The sequence below is a fragment of the Triturus cristatus genome, chromosome 7 (assembly GCF_964204655.1).
Source record: "Triturus cristatus chromosome 7, aTriCri1.1, whole genome shotgun sequence".
NCBI lineage: Eukaryota > Metazoa > Chordata > Amphibia > Caudata > Salamandridae > Triturus > Triturus cristatus.
The window spans coordinates 234,387,779-234,404,194 of NC_140590.1; positions in this window are offsets into that span (position 1 = coordinate 234,387,779).

A 16,416-nucleotide genomic window follows, 5' to 3' on the forward strand; every position below is an offset into this window, starting at 1 on the left:
GAACTCCTACATAGTTCCTTACCCTAAGCAGTGCTGAGTACGCTTGGGATGATTTACTGGATTTTCTTCGAGAGGCAAATTCAAATATTGAAAACATCCAATACAAGACAGCAGGAGAATTGTGCTCATTGGATCCGGTTAATGTTTGCAGATATTTCAATCATAGATTTGAGGCTATGATGTCCTTCATCTGCAATAAAAAAAATCCACCTTTTGGAGAAGTTGTGGATTTCTTTTGGAGAAAAGAGTACTAAGCAAGAGGTGCTCCTCATATTCATATGCTGTTGTGGATCAAGGATGCCCCAAAATTTGGAACAGATTCTGATGATGCAGTTTTATCTTTCATTGAAGGATATGCAACATGTGCTATACCTAAAAGCACAGAAGAAAAAAACTTAAAAGAGCAAGTTTTACGTTTCCAAAGTCATCGGTGTGGAAAATACTGTCGACGAAAGTACAAGAGTAAAGATAAATTCTACACAAAATGTCGATTTGGATTTCGACGACCTGTTCTTTCAAAAGGAAGAGTAAACAGTTTTATGTCAGCTGTGCGACATACTATTACAAGAAAATCGCCTAAAAATACCTACAACCTAGGAAGAAAAGAAGAGTCAAAATATATAAATGACTACAACCCAGTCATTTTATCCATGTGGAATGCTAACATGGATATTCAGTATGTAGCTGACAATTCTATTGCTGTTGCTCAGTATGTCACATCTTACATCACTAAATCTGAGAAAACGGAATTGAAAGAAATGTGGGAAGAGATTTCTCACGAGAAGACTGTCAGTAAAAAGCTATACAGTTTCAGTTTAAAGATGTTATCGCATCGAGAAATTGGGTCATACGAATGCTCAGATAGGTTATCATCTGCAAGTCTGTACTCCAAATCCAGAAGAATAATATGGGTAAGTTTAGGCCTTGCAGGAATGCGAAATCGGGTATTGAAATCTATTCGAGAAATTGAATATTTAGCAGAGTACGAACCAGAAAGTACAGACATTTTAAGTACAAACATGTTGGGAACATATTACCCAAAGAGAAGTCATCATCTTGAGAACATGTGTCTCTATGAAGTGCTGCAGAACTACATTTTTAAACGGAATACCACAGAAGACATCAACAATGGCAAATATAAAGTCATTGGTGAGGAAGGATGTTTGGTAAAACAAACAAAAGGAAGTTTGATTAATCACAGAAAGCTGAGTTGCGACACTACTGACAAGAAGGAATTTTACCACTTAGCACTTTTACAGTTGTTTAAACCATGGCGTTCAGAGGATGAATTAATTGGACATTTTCAGAGCTATGAAGATTCCTTTAATGCATGCAAAGATACCATAGAATGCAGTACTTTCACAACTTATGTACAAATGTTAAATGAAGAAATTGAACAAGAAGCAACAATTGCAGCTGAAGTAGCTAGAGACAGTTCTCAAGACAGCTATGAATCAAGCTCAGGAAGAATTATTAAACTTACCAAATTTGGAACAGCAACTGAATGATGAACAACAACATATTTATGAGGAAGTCACAAAACAAATTGATCATGGATTACTACATGAAAATAAAGAGTGCTCATGCACATCATTTGAACCAATCAGAATGTATGTGAGTGGACAAGCTGGAACCGGAAAAAGTTTCTTAATTAAAGTAATTAGAAGCTACCTACAGAAAAAAACTGATTCAACTTTGTCTTGTGTTGTTACTGCTCCAACTGGGTTAGCAGCATATAACATAAAAGGAATTACCCTCCATCATTTGCTAATGTTACCAGTAGAGCATGAGAACAAAATACAATACCACAAGCTAACAGGAGAAGCATGTTTTGAAGTTTCAAGAGTATTGAAAAAAATGAAAGTTCTCATTATTGATGAGGTAAGCATGGTATCAAACTTAATGCTTGCCTGTGTGCATTTAAGAATGCAGCAAATTCTAAAGACAAACTATGACGTGCTATTTGGAGGAAAACATGTTATAGTTTTTGGGGATCTACTGCAGCTCACTCCAGTTAAAGGACAACCAGTATTTCATACTCTTACACATGAAGACACAAAAAAGTCGTTAGGAAGTATAGGTAATGTGAATATTTGGACATACTTTGAGTACAAAGAACTCATTACCAATATGCGGCAAGCAAATGATGATGATTATGCAAGTATTCTCAAAGATATCAGAATTGGACTACTCACAGAACATGGCAGAAAAGCTTTACAGAGTTGATTGCTATGTTATTTGTTTCCAACAGAAGAAATAGTTCCAGAGAAAATATGCAAGAAAATTGCTGGAAAAAAATACTGTAATCTGCTTAATGCCAACACTACATGAATGCTCTATATTCAATCAAGAACTTTTGAAATTGGAAAATGAAGAGATTATAAAACTGGAAGCTGTGGATAAAATGCAGCATGAAGGAATAACTATTATATTGACAAGCAAATTGACAACTAAATTGGATTCTCTAGAGAAAAACATATCAAAAACAGCTGGTTTAGAAAAGAATCTTTATGTATGTATGAACTGTCGAGTAATTTTAAGACGTAATTTGGATGTAGAAAAAGGTTTAGTGAATGGAGCTATGGGTAAAGTTGTGGGTTTTGTTAATTACCAGAAAAAAGATGGAATTGAATTTTTAAAAATAAAATTTGATCAGATTGAAGAGGTTAAAGACATTAGTCGTTGTTCAGTTCGTTTCTTGCTTGTGAAAGACTTATATGTACGTAGGAAGCAGTTTCCGTTTTCTCTAGCATATGCTGTAACTATTCACAAATCTCAAGGATTAACTGTAGATAGTGCTTTTGTAAACATTGGATCTACTGTGTTTAAAGAAGGTATGGCATATGTTGCTTTGTCACGCGTGAAAAAAATATCTGGTTTATTCATGATAGACTTTGATGAGTCAAAAGTTAGTGCTGATGCAAACTGTGTAAAGGAATATAATAGATTAAGAAAAAGCTATGCTCCTCATTTAGGTCAGTATCCTGTGTTTGAAAAACGTGTTGTTTGTCGGAAAAGGAGAATTGAGAATATCTGTAATGAGGATGTACAGAAGAGTAAACAAAAGGAGAGTGATGTGATTGCAAGCAAAAAGAAAAAGGACAATGCTGAAGAGGTTGTTGGTTGTCATTTTGAAAATAGCTCTGGTGTCAACTGCTACGCTAATGTAGTGCTGAATGTTGTATTTTATCTTGAACGTTTGAAAGAGCAGATAATACTAAATCATGAAAAAAGATTCTGTTCTCTGCTGAGTTTCCTTTATGAGAAGCTGAGAAATGATAAAACTAAAATAGAAAGTGCTTCTGATGTTAGAAATCTTTTAGATGTATGTTCAGGATGTACAAAGTTTACTCAAAATGTCTAGCAAGATGCACAGGAATTCTTAATGTATATGCTTATGGTACTGGAAGATGAAGGGGTAGAAATAGAAAATATGTTTGGTCTCTCTTATAAATGGGAACATAGTTGTGAAAACTGTTTGAACACATGCAGCTTTAATGTTGATTCTGAAAGGTTCATATATTTAACATTACCAGAGAGTAAATCAGTGACTTTTAGTAAATTAGTTAAAGATGCAAATCACAACATGGAATGTTCTCAATGTAAATCAAAAATGTTATCAACGTTATTTTTAAAGAAATATGGACAGTATGTAATTTTAATGATGCAACGTTGTAGAGCTGATGGAACAAAATTGGACACTTTAATAAAGAAGTTTACAGGAAATCAATTATCAATATCAGGAAAATCTTTTGTTGCAGTTGCAATAATTTTCCATGATGGACATTCGATAACTTCTGGTCATTACACAGTTTATCTAAAATGTGAAAAAGGCTGGACACTGTGTAATGATTCACAATTGATTTTCAAGCAAAGTTTGCCTGCAGAATTACCAAATTCCTAATTAATTTTTCTAAACCCAACATTTTAGATACAAATTGCAGCATCTGAAGAAACCATTATTTCGATTTTATAGGATTACCATTGGATATTTCACCAAAAAAGAATTTAAAAATTACCATTTGGCCTCATGGAAAGGTAACTGTTTCTATTGTGGACTTCTTTGACAGATATTATTTTGGTGTATGAGCTTAAGCAACAAAATTTACAGACGTTATTTATTGCAAATAGTTATTGTTCTTAGATGATATTTTTAATATATATGTTACATTTCTATCAAGGTATGTTTTACTGAGTAGAGTTTCAGGGCTTTTTTTAAACAATCTTTCAGATTGTTAATTTTTTTGCCCGCTGTTAAGTGATGAATGCAATTGATTTCACAATTTGCAGTGAAATTCAATATATTCTGAAAACAGCAAAAAAGGGCAAAAAATTACTTTGTTAAATATGAAAATATGTGTACTGTATTCTAAAATGTATTGTTAAATATTACTACTTTTTTCTTTTTTTTCAGATCGAGAAAGAAAATTTAGGAAATGTAATCCTTTTTTCTAGCAATTAAAAAAAAACATTTATTTATAATTAAGTTATTTTGTTGGTCAGGTAAGATTGAAATATCTGTATTTCTCACCCCTTCACTTTCATGCTCCCTTTTCTTCACTTCTCCTCACTCTGCTTTTCTCATTCCCCTTCTCTCTCTCTTCTTCCTTTACTGCTCTTTCGTAACTTCCTCACTCCTTCTATACTACTCCCCTAGGTTTACTGCCTCCATCACTACTTTTTCAACCATGTATCTCTCCCTGTCTCCATGTGTCTTAGTCATTCTTACTGCCTTACTCCTTCTCAGTTCCTTGCTCTTTGTCTCTGTTTCTGTCTCTCTCCCTTTGTCTGTCTTACACTTAATTTGCTTAACATCTCTGGGGAAGATTAACAAGGCCCCTGTGCCACCACTACGTCACTTTTCATAACGTACTGGTGGCGCAGGGAGCTCCTCCATATTTACAAGGAGAGGAAAAGCCACCCTGCGTGACTTTTCCTCTCCACATAAATACAGCCACTTCCCACGCAGCACTGTGCGTTGAAGGGGCGTTCCATGGGTGTTGTTGTGGGTGTTCCCACGCAACACACAAAGAACTAGACACATCTCCAGGTTTATGAGAAATCGTAACTCTGAAGATGTGTGTGAATGCTACGCCACCCTAAATGTTTTTATTTCTCCTAGTTATTTCCTCTTCTAGTGCATCCTCCATTCTACAGCACGCATTGAAAGAGGAAAAAGCCTCTTTTTGTGCAGGAAGGTGTCCCTTCCTGCACAAGAACAATCTCCCCACCACGCAGGCATCCTTGAACCATGGTGCAAGGGAGCCTGCGCCGGGGCATGGCTGCAGTTTGTACGCCTGCGCAGGGGAAGCATAGAGATGCGACAAAAAAATCGTATATAAAATAGAATTAAAAATAAAGTTTAAGTGTTTGGATGTTGGTTGGCTCTAAAAAGAGCCATTGTGTTAATTGAGTGTTTTTTGGTACCTATAAGTAAGTATCGATGCAGAGTCTAAAGATCAAGAGGAAGACTCTGTTCCCTTCATCTGTGAAATGTACACCGTCTACTCTATAAATGCCTTGCCAATCCCCTCACTATTTCTTCTTATTTTGTGGGACAAGGAGCAGAACAGGTATCAATTTTAGTTGTAAATGGCAGAAGAGCAATCTACTTCAGGGAGTGAGGAGGACATCTGGATGCACTCAGAAGCATTGGTTCATAGTAGTTTCTCTTCCAGAATCTTCATACACCATAGCCACTCCCTTCACTATTTCTTCTTATTACCTGGGACAAGGAGCTGAGCAGCAATCAATTTTACTTGAAAATGGTAGAACAGCAGTGTATTTCAGGGAGTGAGGAGGAAACCTGGATGCACTCTGAAGGTGTCTTTCAGTAGAATGTCAAAAGGAAAATAAAGGTAGTTGTAAAATGGAGGCTTATATACTTTTTTTTTAAATAAAAAAAACTCATTGGCTGTTTCAGACCTTTTTACAATAAAAACTAGGCTGTATGTTTAAATTTTTAAAAGCATGTTTTGTATTGGTCCAGAAAAATGTGTTCCCACAGAACATTACTTTGGATTTGCTGTTAGGTTTGAAAAGTTAAGCAATCTTGCTCTTTGGATTAGAAACATTATGTACTGAACTTCTGACGTCTCTGCACACACCAGTGTTCCATGATCTAATGCTATGCTAGCAGGCAGAAGTCATGTTGGGGGTAGAAATCATTTGGAAAGGGTTAAAATATGCAAAAAAAAGAAATGTGTGTTTCCATTTAAAAGAAAGGTGGAGAACGTGAAAAGGGGGTAGGTTACAGAGTTCCTGACCCCCTAGCTTTTGTCAGGAGGTCCCTGAAGGACCATGAAGGGTGAAAAAAACATTTTATTTTTTATAAAAAATCACGGGGTGCGCGTACCGTGCGCGCACGGCGGGAAAAAAAGCATTAAAAAAATTGAATTTAAAAAAAAATTTAAGTGTTTAGATGTTAGGTGGCTCTAAAAAGAGCCGTTGTGTTAATTGAGGGACAGAGGAAAAAAAAGACATGGCAAAAATTATAGGGTGTCACACGTGTGCTGCTGTATCTTCCTCTCTATTAGCGGAATGCTGCTGTCCGCATAAGAGATAAGAGCATTACACAAGTTACACCGTATATGCACCCTCTCAAACAGAGGGTGTATATCCAGAGGAACCGAAGAAGGTGAAGCTGCCGCCGCAAATGAAGTACTCTGCTGAGCTTCCGATGATGTGCTCGGCTGAGCTGCTGCGGATGTGCTCGGCTGAGCTGCTGGAGGGTTTTCTCTAGCAGCTCGAGCATAAGCCACAGGATGTACATCTCTAACATGCCTGATCATAGTGAAGATACTAAAAGAGTATTTCTTTTTAGGATCTCCTCTTGATAAGACACGATCACAAAGAGTGCAGGTGACTTTGGGAGCATTCACTTTCTTCTGCCCCAGTGGAAATGTAAAAAATTGCCATATAAAAGAGTCTTTCTGTTTCCTCTGTCTCTGTCTCACAAGGGTCTCCTGCTCACTCCCAGCACGCGCATACGAAGCACGCGCGCATGCGCGTACGGAGCACGCGCGCATTCGCGAAAGGAGCACTTGCGTACGGAGCACGCGCGCATGCGTGAAAGGAGCACGCGTGCATGCACGTACGGAACACGTGCGTACGCATCACGCACGAAGTACGCATGCGCACGTGGATCACGTACACTTGCGCACGTGGATCACGTATGCACGCGCACACGGAGCACGTGTGCATGCAAACCACGTGCGCACACCATACGCGTACCGTACGCATACGGTACACGTACGGTGCGCGCACGGAAAAAAAGGATTAAAAAAAAACAAAAAAACAATGTTTAGAGGTTTAGAGAAGATATTAACTATGCTGTTCAACTATATCTAAAAAATTTTAAAAAAAGATGAGCCATTCCATATTGCAGGATACAGTAAATCTATAATTATATACATAGGTAGCATATTGTAAAATAAATAAATAAAAAATATAATAAAACATTCATAAATTAGCATTTAAAAAACCTTGCAAATTCACTGAAAAAAACATAGGTTTCACACACGTTATAGTTAGGAATTAGGATTTAAAAAACCTTGCAAATTCACTGAAAAAACCATAGGTTTCACACACGTTATAGTTAGGAATTAGCATTTAAAAAACCTTGCAAATTCACTGAAAAAACCATAGGTTTCACACATGTTATAGTTAGCTGGACATTTCACTCGTAAAAAAACAATGAAATTCCCCCGTTATAGTTAGTTCTGTCGTACTTTGATATTCGGAACCGCGTAGGGGACAGGGCCCTACGTCTGTCTATCTTGGTATTAGCGAACCGCAAATGGTAAATGCGGCACGTACGAGTGCTTTATGTGCCGTTCTAGCTACGAATGCACTGTGTACGCGTATTCTGCTCAACTACGCGGGTTCCATTTTGGAAGCAGTGGCCATCTTGTCATTGCCCTCACATAGGCTATGATGGAGTTAATACGGGCCTCACAGTACATGGGCTTTCCCTCTGACTTCTCTGTGACCTGGGCAGCTGGCTCTGCTGCCCCGGGTCAAACCGGTCTCACGAGCTCCCCTTCCTCTCTCCACCTGTGATTCGTATCAGGGCTTGACCCGTCATAAAACCCTTTCATTCTACACAATCCCCCGGCTAATCTCTTCCACACCTGCTTGTTCTTGCTTTATGACTTGTTTCCCAAAACAGGAGATGCTCATGTTTATTGGGGGGTCTATTTACTTCAAACATGGGATCTGAACCTTCCTGTGTAAATCATTGTGGGCTGGCCGAACTGGAATGTGGGATGGTCATCATGACTCTGCTTTTTCGTTTGTAATGTATGCCTTTATATGACCATATCGTAAACCAAGGAATGTGTGCCTGGAGCATGATATTTTGTACTTAAGGAGAAGTCCGTTCCTATGATTTTCAGCAGTCTCCTGAGAACATACACGCTGTTGTACTTCTAGGATATCTGTCATTGGTCTGCAGCCAATAAACGATTCTTTGACTTCACCCAGAAGACTCTGTGTTTCTGTAGGTCCGGAACAGGGTGAAACCCAGAAGTCATAGGGTGTGTGCCCCTGCACCGCTGGGACTAAAATACCCAGTACTTCAGTTTGGCGCCCAACTCGGGCCGATTTCAGCGGTACCAGTCCAAGCCAGAGGTTCGTGAGGAGCTTCGTGTGGAAATTCCGGAGGAAGGCCGCCACTTCATCGACCCCTGCATGTCGACGTGGTCCGAAAGTCTTTTCTGTGAGGTTCTCCGCGTCCCGACGGCTACGAAGGACTGCTGCCCTGATTAATCGACCTGTTTTGGACCCTTGACGAGTTTGAGAGAGCGAAACAATCGAGAGAGTCTTCTGGTGACGTCATCGATCAGCAATATTCAGTTAAGTATAAGTGGAGCGTCTCCCATTTGTTTTGGTATCCCTCGGGATCGTTTGGTTTGATTTGGTAATTGGTGATTTGGTGTTTGCAAACCCCAAAGCCAGAGGACTCGTGTATTCACGAGAATATCGTAATCGATAATCCTTTGACGTTTGGATCTAGACTAGTGAGCGAAGATGCCTGGTTCTGGACTATTTGGTAGATTATTCTGTTTGGGTTGTGGAAAAGATTTCCAGCTAGAGGAATCATGTCCGGTTCCTCCGGTTGGAACTCCAACTTATGAGCTCTATGTGAAACATGGCGTAGGCCCCATTGCATATAACGAAGTGTGGATCCACTACACCAGGAAAGATGGTGTTTTAAAATGGCCCCAAAATGGTAGTTTTGATACCGATATTTTAGATAATCTGGAAATTAAATTGTTTAAGAAGAAAGCCCGGCCGGCGATGTTTGACTCTTTCCGCTTATGGCGAAAGGAAGCCAAACAGAAGGAAATTAAGCTAGCAAAAAAGAATAAGAGAGAGAGAGGTATGTCAGTAATGCAAGCAGCTGTACAATTTAAAGACAATGAAGAGGAGCAAATGAATGAGCAATTGCACAGGCAGCGTAAGTTAGGGATTGACAAATGTTACCCAGCTTTGCCATATTCTAAGCAGAATGAGTCAGAAGAAAAGGAGAAAGATCCCTTGATGTCACATTTGTTGAGTTCGCCACCCCCGTATGCTCAAACTGCCACGGCGCCTCCCCAGCTTGTAAATATGCCACCTCCAGTGCATATACTGCAAGCCTTGCCGCAACCGCCAGTTGCTTTGCAACCAGTTCCTATTCCTGTAGCGCAGTCTTCTCAAGCGCCTCCAGTAGTGCTTCCGACTACCCCCGCACTTCCTGCGACTTTGCTTAATCCAGTAACTGCCTCCCCTAACACTCTTCCTTCCACCACTCCAGTACCTGTCTCTACATCCTCTTTTCTTCCCTCTGTTTTTCCACCTGTTCTCGCCTCAGCTTCTCCTTCAGCGCGACAGCGTTTAGCTAATGTGGTTACTACATTAATGTCGCCTCTCTTTGGGTCATCTGGTGCAACTCCTGGTGTACAGCGTAAGCAGTTGCGCAGCCAATTGCCTAACCCCGATGAGAAAAAGGTAATAGATCACATGGCGCGTAGATGGATCGTTTTTCCTTCACTGTATGATGTGGAATCGGTTGTTAACACTTTCCATCAATGGGATGCCCCGAAACAGAGATATGTATTTGAGAAAATGTGCGAAATTCTCTGTGAAGAATTGGAGGATAGTGGTAGAAATCCGAACCCGCAGGAATTGTGTAGAGTGAGGTTCGATTTTGGAACTGGTATAATTGTGGACCGCGAAGTAGATAAAGCAGTTGCGGTTGTATTGTCATTAAGGAATGACGATTGCCAACAGTCATTGTTTGAACAAGAGGTCCTTGTGGGGAAAAAGGCAAAAGCGCGACAATACCCTATGAGAGAAGTTCCCCCGGTATGGAAGGAAGCAGTTGCAGCTGTCGGCAATAACCCCGCTGTGCCAGCGCATTTCCAACGTGTTTGGGTGCATGTTCCATGGAAGCGCTCTGAGGTGTTAGCACTTAAGCAGACATTACCTGATCCCCGTAAAAACCCAGCAGGTTATTATAAAGAGTTGTCACAGACGGCAGGGTCATGCATTATGAATCTGGCCGACATAGACATGTTGTTTGGTAATGTTGTTCCACAGCCTCTATGGGGATCAATTCGTAATGTAGATCACAATGCAGAACTAGGGGATACATGGGCTAACATTGTTGCTGCTGACGCTAGACAAACGGGTGGTGCGAAACCAGAACCTTTAGTAGCTGAATTGCCTGGTAGAATCATCACGTATATGAAGACAATAATGCCTGCGATGCGCGTAAATTGGGACAAGTTATCTGCATGTAAGCAGAAGAAAGATGAGACAGTGTCAGACTTCTTTACTAGGTTTGAGGAAACGTTTATTGACCACAGTGGGCAAGATATGAGTACTGAGGGTGGCCAACGGTTGTTTGTGGATAAGTTTGTGCAGAATTTACTCCCTGACCTGTGTAAAAAGTTGAAAGATTCAGAGAGTTCTTGGGCCGTTTCCTCTTCAGCGCAAATACTGGCTACTGCACAGTATTATGAAAACAGAGATAAGGACGAGAAAGATAGAACGGAGAAGAAAACGAAGGAACTAAAGACAAAGGTCCTTTTACAGCAGGCCTATCCACCACGTGGAGGTGGTAATAATTATAGACAACCCCAAGGTGTCTATCACCAACCCCAACAATTTCAGACTAATCAGCAAATGAATGGGTATTATCAACCACGTGTCCCTGTAGGTCCCAACCAATGTTCATACTGCAAAGAGGAAGGTCATTTTAAATATAGTTGCCCTAAATTAATGCAACGGAACGGTAATACGTATGGCGCCAGAGGTAGAGGTGGTCAGCAAGCTCCTAGAGGCAGAGGGCGTGGAAGTGTTCCCCAAAACGCGCGTCCTCTTCCGCCCCAAAGCGCAATCAATAGCTTTGATCAGCAAGCTAACGCGACTGGTAATACGGCACAGTATTACAATAATGATTATTATGCAGAGGATGGTGATGCAGAAAATAATGATTACTAGGACAGCCGTAGACAGAGAGAGGGAGTTGTTTCAGTGCCAGTGGATCAGAGTGGACCGTATGTTGAGGTGACTACAGCAAATGTAACGGAGCCTTTTCTGCTAGACACTGGTGCTGCAAAGAGTTCAATCATGCATTCAAAACTCCCTGGCGCACCTTTGTCTGGCGATATAAATGTTTCAGTAGGTTTTTCTGGCGCCCCAGTTAGGAACCCGATTTCCAGTCCCATGTCACTTTCTGTTGGACCTTGCGAGCTGAAAGCGCCCCTGATCCTGACAACAGGTTGTGGTGAGAATTTGCTGGGATTAGATTTGTTGAAAAGATTGCACGCTACACTGTATTGTTCTCCTTCAGGAGTACAACTTACATTAGGCAAGAAAGTGGTTTCCCCAATGTATTTGTCTAAAAACGCGATGCCACCTGAATTGTCATCCCTTCCGGATGCCCTTTGGGCTACTGGTCCCAATGATGTGGGCCTCTTGGAAATACCACCATATGTGGTGACTCTAAAGGCTAATGTCAGACTGCCACGTATTTCCCAGTACAAGATCTCTAATGAAGGGCAGAAAGCATTGTTAGACATTGTCAGCGACTTGATTAATAAGGGTGTGATTGAAGAGACAAGAGGCAACGTTTGCAATAGTCCGATTTTACCTGTCTTAAAACGAACGGACCCTTCACAGCCACCTGTTTACAGATTTGTGATTGATCTTAGAGAGGTTAATAAGATTGTTGTGCCTCAGTTTCCGGTTGTCCCCGATATAACTGCTTTGTTAACGATGATTCCAGCCTCTGCTGCATGGTTTTCAGTGATCGATTTAAAGAATGCTTTCTTTAGTATCCCAATTGCAGAAGAGAGCAGAGACATTTTTGGTTTTAGTCTGGGAGGCCGAAGCTTCCGCTTCAAACGCGCTCCCCAAGGCTACTGCGAGAGTCCATCCATATACAGTCAAGCTTTGAAAGCGCAGCTTGATGCACTTGTTTTACCTAGTGGCGCTATCCTGATTCAGTACGTAGACGATTTACTGATCGCTGCGGATACTGAGAAGATCTGTAAAGAAGCCACATTGTCACTGTTGCGCCATTTATCCGCTTACCATCACAAAGTGTCTCTCTCTAAGCTGCAATATTGTCGACAAGAAGTGACCTACTTAGGTCATCTCTTATCGAAGGAGGGAAGGAAACTGACCCCAGAAAGAATTCAAGCCATTGCACAGTTGAGTGTGCCAAAGACACAGAGAGAAGTGCGTGCTTTCTTGGGCATTACCTCATACTGTAGGCATTGGATCCCAAGTTTTTCTTTGTTGGCAAAACCTTTATTAGCATTAACATGCAAAGACACACCGAATCCTATCCCATGGTCTGAAGAGTGCCAGAAAAGTTTTGTGGAATTGCGCAATGCGTTGTGTTCAGCTCCTGTGTTGGGCACTCCTGACTATAGCAAGCCTTTTACATTGTATGTTCACGAGAAAGATGGATGTGCGTTGTCAGTGTTAACACAGCCTTTTGGCGACAGACCGCGCCCATGCGCATATTTTTCATCCACCTTGGACCCTGTAGCGAGGGCATTGCCAAGCTGTCTGAGAGCGACAGCTGCTGCAGCGATGTCTATCCGACAATCTGCTGGTCTGGTAATGGACAACACATTGATTGTCATGGTCCCACACGCTGTAGACACATTATTAAATAGAACCAAGACACAACACTTGACTAGTGCGCGATTATCAGGGTATGAACTCACACTGTTAGCGAATCACATACACATAAAAAGATGCAATACGCTGAATCCAGCCACATTATTGCCGATTCCAGCAGACTCAGATGAGATTGAGCAACATGACTGTCTGTTCAGAACAGAAGAAGAGACGAAAGGAAGAGTAGATCTCAAAGATACTCCCCTGACTGAATGTGATGGCACTTTATGGGTAGATGGGTCATGTTTCAAGCTCCCTAATGGTGACACGACTGCTGCATATGCCATCACGACTTTACATACGGTCGTGGAAACTGCACGAGTGCCACATAATTCGGCCCAAGCAGCAGAATTAATCGCCCTCACGAGAGCATGTGTGTTGTCTGAAGGAATGAAAGTGAACATATACACAGATAGCCAGTACGCCTTTGGCGTGGCTCATAATTTTGGGCGACTGTGGAAAGAGCGTGGGTTCCTGACGTCGCATGGAGCTAAAATTCAGAATGGCAAGTTGGTGAATGATCTCCTTGAGTCACTGACCCTACCTTTGCAAGTTGCGATCATGAAATGCAGTGCGCACAGGAAAGTCACAGATGATGTTGGACGTGGGAATGCGTTTGCTGATGAGACCGCGAAAGAAACCGCACAGAATGTGAAGACTAGAATGTATGTTGCAGGCCCCGCAAGATGGGTTAATGATGTGGGAATGTGCGAAAACACAATAGAGAGTGTGAAGTCGCTTCAAGCTGAAGCTACAGAAGAAGAATTAAGCAAGTGGAGAGAGAGTATGGGTAAGTTGGATGAGAATGGTTGTTGGATTGACCTGACAGAACATAGGCGATGGTTGTTGCCTGATGCATATGTGCTTCCAGTGGTTACTATGGCGCATGGAATGGCACATATCAGTACGAAAGGTATCTGTAAGTTGTTGGCTCCAGTATGGCAGAATGTTGGGATTCCCAAGTGTGCAGAGAATGTGGTCAAGAATTGCATGGTATGCTTGAAGTACAACCCTGGTAGGGGAACCCCAACTCCGGCTGGTCACTTTGCACCCCCATCATGTCCATTCGAAGTTTTGCAGCTGGACTTTATTCACATGGACAGATGCAACAACCTAAAATATGTATTGGTGGTTGTTTGTGCTTTCTCCAAATGGGTAGAGGCTTATCCTCTGAAAGATAACACTGCCCTATCCACAGCCAAAGCCCTTGTGAAGGAATTTTTCCCCAGGTTTGGAATGCCGAGAATGGTGTGGAGTGATAATGGAAGTGAGTTTGTGGGTAAAGTGATGAAGAATGTATGTGAAGGTTTAGGCATAAGGCAGAAATTCCACGCTGCAAATCACCCCCAATCAGCTGGACTAGTTGAACGCTACAATGGAGCCTTAAAACTCAAGTTGGCTAAAATCCAGGCGAGCACTGGTCTTAAATGGCCTGACGCTCTGCCCCTAGCACTCTTGTCCACCAGAATGACCATACACTCACGAGTGGGACTTAGTCCTTATGAAGTAGTCTTTGGCCGCCCGGCCAACGTATGGGGTGTGCCAAGGCCTACAAAGTTCAGTGAGATTGAGCATCCAGTACTGCTCGATTACCTGTATGATTTGACTGTTAAACTGCGTGTTTTGCACCAACAGGTACATGATACTCTTCCCCAAGCCTCTGAACCTCCTGGACACCCCATCAACCCTGGCTCGTGGGTCCTGGTCCGGAATTTCCAGCGCAAGGGCAACGACGAGCCTCGCTGGACCGGCCCTCATCTTGTTCTTCTTTCGACAAGATCAGCAGTGCGAGTGAAAGGGAAGAAACACTGGATTCATGGTACTCACTGCAAGGTAGTTCCCTTGCCTCTGCCATATGACCAGTGGGTCAAGGAGGGTATCGCCGACTCAGAGACAGACATTGTACCTCGTTTTGTAACATTCAGTGACGCCCGCCTAAGAGACACAGCTTCAGTCCAAGAGAGTGACAATATTCTGCAGGAAGCTGTGCCGCCATCAAGTCGACTGGACACCACTGAGCCTGAACTTTTGTTTCAAGACCAAACAGCACCTGGCCGTCTCCGCTATAATTTGAGATCTAGGCCCATGGACAAATAAAGATTTCCTCATTATTTCCCTCTTGACATATTTTGCTCTCCCATCTGAAGGACTTTCTTGATTTTTGTTTTTCGAACCACCATCCGGGTTCTGCCGCAGGGTCGCGGTGCCAAGACTTTGGGGTACAGGCCGAAGACGCTAGGTCAACGGTTCTGGTTGGTCTAGGGCGTTTCCCTGGACTGACAGGCGTACTCCTTAGCAGAAGAAACTCATCCACCGCGAGCGGCCCGAGTAGAGGATGGAGTTTTGTAAGATGGAGAGACCGATTGAGGAAATGAACTCTAAAACAAGGATGTGTAGAATTGTCAAAAGTAAATGTTTTGTCTTTTTGTGCTTTTTTACACTGTGTAGTATCATGATGTTTATTGTAGGATGTGTGTTTTTCTCTGCTCAAAAACCCATTGCACCCACTCAACAGCCTATATCTCTTTCTACTGCCTCCTCTCACTCTTTTCACCCTTTGCCTGAGCACGAACAGACCAGACGATCAGAGTTCGTAAATAACTCGTTTATCCAACTCTTGCACCAGCACCAACTGGTAATGAATACGACCAATTGCTGGGTCTGTGGGTTAATGCCACATACCATTAACAAGGGTATTCCCTACCTGGTGCTACCGTACAGTTACAATGGATCGTCATGGGCATTCCAAACCATGTTTCTCTACGCTCTAAATACATACTCCCCTCGCCCACCGCGTTCTATCAGACCCATCACCAATAATAAGGCTTTGATGAAAGGAGTTGCCGATATGAGTAGAGATATTGATGCATACTCATCCATTCCCAAAGAAGAGCTGAGACCCTATGTAGGATGGAACGCGACGGGGTATAGTATCAGTCTGGGTGAAAGACAGCGAAAAATCTCATCTCCAATCTGGGTCGTACCCCACATGGGTCGGTTCTGCTTACAGGGTAATGGTCAGAATCCAAGGGCTCAACTGGGAAGAAGTGACTGTACTGAAACGTACACTTTCCCGTCACAGTTTTCCCCTGCGTTTTTGGCTGCTAAGGGCACATATTTCATCTGTCATGACCGAGCATATACATGGTTGCCCCCTGATTTCTCGGGCACATGTTATATTGCGAACTTGCTACCGCCGACATTTACTGCCGCCTCTGACTATCACAAGACCAG